Here is a 3,619-nt window from a genome sequence, read left to right as displayed (position 1 = left end):
ATCCGGAGCTATCCTACTGCAGGTGAGTAGCAACTCACCTCTTGTTCTTGCACTTACAACCGTAAGAGACAGCTTCTAGGGCTTCGGAGAAACTCATGATCTCGGCCTCTTCTTCGCGTCCTCGAGTTCTCCTCGTTGAGGTGATCACGCACGGTGAAGACCGGCCGGAAAAAAACCCTTAGCCGGCGCCGGAGGGAGGAAACCTAGCTCTGTCGCCCTTTCTTCCGCCAAGAGCAGAAAATCGCCTCGCCGCGCCGCGCGTGCGTAAGAGGAGAAGAGGTGAGAAGGAATTAGGTTTCGGGAAACCTAAATCCTCTCCTTATAACTAGAGTTATTTTTGGTTCCAACTATAGCTTATGTATTTGCCGCTGCCTATTTAATTAGCAACGATCGCTAGCCCAGTTGGTCCGTTGTGCTTTGCTCGAAGCCAGAGGTCTGTGCTTCGATTCTCAGCCGCGCCCCTTTTTCTCCAATTTATTTCAAACATTCCAGCTACTGCATATATATATTTCGCTCCATATAAGATTAATAAAAATCGTGTAGCTCAGCTGGTTGGGCTGGGTTCAGCTGAGGTCGAGGTTGTGGGTTCAAAACCTGGCTTCAACATAATTCTTCTCTTTTTTTTAAAAAAAACTTCTTCCTCTTGGTAAAAATACCACACGAACTTCAAAAATTACGTAAAAATACTCTAAAAATTTCTAAAAATGTCTAGAATATTTTAAAGATATTTCCAAATATTTTTATGGACTTTTAGAACTTAAAATAGGGAAAATTGGGTCGTTACAGGATACCTGTTGGACCTTTTCATACCTATAGACTTAGGTGATTAATAGATCATATACTGGAGGTACTTATCTAGATTGGTATGTTGTATTAATGATGATCATGTCAGTATTATTATTATTTACATCATATTCATCATTGCACTATATGCATGCTGACGATCATTGCTTGTGGTATGAGCTAGTTTAACAACTATTGCTCTCATGTGGTATAAACTAGTTTGACAATCATTACTCCCTTGTGGTTAGAGCCAGTTGACAGTGATTTATTATACATCTGGATTTGTATGTCTCTTGTTGGACAAGGCTCTCTCCCATTGTAGGTTGAGGTCTGAGCCAGTCAACAGGTTATCTGTGGTAGAGTGTTATTGTGCAGCCCGTAGCTAGATAGCTACATCCTATCTTCCCACAGGTTATCTGTGGTAGAGTGTTCTCATGCAAACAGGGATCCTAACATTTTGGAATGCCCACAGGTTATCTGTGGTAGAGTGTTCTCGCTCAGTCCCTAGCTAGATAGCTAAATGTCTTAGTCATTTGTATTGCTTGTGGTTGAGCGTTACTCCCACATATGTTGTATTGCTTGTGGTGGAGCATTGCTCTCACATAGAATAGATTGTTTGTGGTGGAGCGTTGCTCCCACATATGATGTATCCTTGTGATGGAGCGTCGCTCTCTCATTTGATGGTCTATTACTATTATATGTACTGGCACATGCTTAAGTTTTACAGTACCCATGTTTCTTATGTTGTAGACGCGTGTTGCATATATTTGAGATCTTGCCATGATTCATACATGTGCATTTATCATACATGGATATACAATCACATATATTGTTCAGGTGTTATGAGCAAATCTGTTGCTGATTCCTAGTGAGTTACTGATGATTATACTGTTAGTATTAGATCAGTATGGGTATGTATATTTATCATGTCATATATGATCATGCTCTTATTTCCCTACCGAGACTGTCTATCTTTGATCACCTTATAATTTTATTCATGCACTATCATTTATATATTATCCACTGAGTTACCTGGACTTACCATCCTTCTTACTGGATGTTTGAGGAGTTGTTTGAAGGATCCTGACTGTCAGTCCTATATTACATATGAGATTAGCTTTCCATGCTAATCGTAGTATGCTTTTGGTATTTATATTTGGTCTTGGTATTATATTATGTTGACTTGTTTATGGTTTTGAGCCTTGTGGCCATTTTAATTCATTTTCAGGTTTATTTGTGATGTAAGTCATGCCGGCATGCATACAGTCTATTATCTTGCTTGGTTTTGTGTTTGTACCAGTCATGTAGGCTATGTAGCTTTTGTGACTTCTGTTGTGTTTTGTTTTAGTCATGTGAGTTGTTTATCAATTGTATGATTGTGTTTATTTCCAGCCATGTGGGCTGCTTATAAACTACATTATTGTGTTTACATCTAGTCGTGTGGGCTATTGATAGTTTGTGAGTAGCCTTATGGCATTGTATATAGTATTACTTGTTGAAACTTTGACTTTAACCTCCTTAGTATAAATTAACTACATGATGCTGGCTTTATAGTTAAGTTCTTATCTTCTGAATGCCTAATAAATCACACTGAATCTACCAATATATTACTTAAAGGAATTAGACAAAATAATATTTACTTAATAAACCTACCTAGGCCCCAACTTAACTGTCATTTGACACAACAAGAAGCAACATGATTGTGACATAAGAGATTAGTTCACATCTATGATAGAAACATACTAAAAGTAAACAATATTGGATTAGTTAGAGGATTACCTAAATTAAGAATTCTAGATTATAAATTTTGTAATCCTTGTCAACAAGGAAAATAAACAAAGTTGACACACAAATTAACTAATCAAGGTCAAACTAACACTATACTTGAACTATTACACTTAAATCTATTTGACTCTTATGGAGTTAAGTCAATAAATGGAATTTGTATTGCTTAGTTATAATTAATGATTATTCTATATACACTTGGGTAAAATTCTTAAAACACAAAAAATGAAACATTTGAAATATTTAATAATTTTATAAACAAATATAAAATGAAAAAGATCAAAAAAATTAAGAAAATTAGAAGTGATATGGGGAGAATTTAAAAGTCATAAGTTTACAAATTTATGTCTAGAAAATGACTATCATTACGAATTTTTATATCCTAAGACCCTCCAACAAAATGGATTAGTAGAAAGAAAAAATATAACTCTACAAAAAATCGCAAGATCAATGTTAATTGAATATAATCTACCTAACTATTTTTGGGCTGAAACTATTAATATGACTTGCTATGTTCAAAATAGAATTGTAATAAATAGACTATAAACTAAAACACCTTATAAAATTTATTTTAATATAATATGCAATATAAAATATTTAAGAGTATTTGATGTAATGCACACATATTAAAAATTAAAGATTATTTAGGAAAATTTACATTAAAAACTCAATAAGGAATTTTAAAGACTATAAGGAATTTTTCTAGGTTAGTCATCTAATAGTAGGGTTTATAGGATATATAACAAAACTACACTAAAGGTTGAAGAAACCACTAATGTCACATTTAATGAAAATTTTAATTCTAAGGATTCTAACTTAAATCAAGAACAACTTAATTTTGAAAATTATGAAAATACAACTCAATAAGAAGAAGAAAGACTAAATCAACTATAAGAAGAAAGTCAAAATGAACAATAAGTTGAACCTAATCAAGTAACACGATGAATAGATCCAAACCATCCAATTGAACCTATTTTAGGTAACTTAGAACAAAAAGTACAAACTAGATCAACCTCTAGAAACATAAGTCAAATAGCCTTAATTTCTAAAA

Source organism: Zingiber officinale, chromosome 2A (genome assembly GCF_018446385.1).
Source record: "Zingiber officinale cultivar Zhangliang chromosome 2A, Zo_v1.1, whole genome shotgun sequence".
NCBI lineage: Eukaryota > Viridiplantae > Streptophyta > Magnoliopsida > Zingiberales > Zingiberaceae > Zingiber > Zingiber officinale.
Note: the sequence above shows the minus strand (reverse complement) of the source record.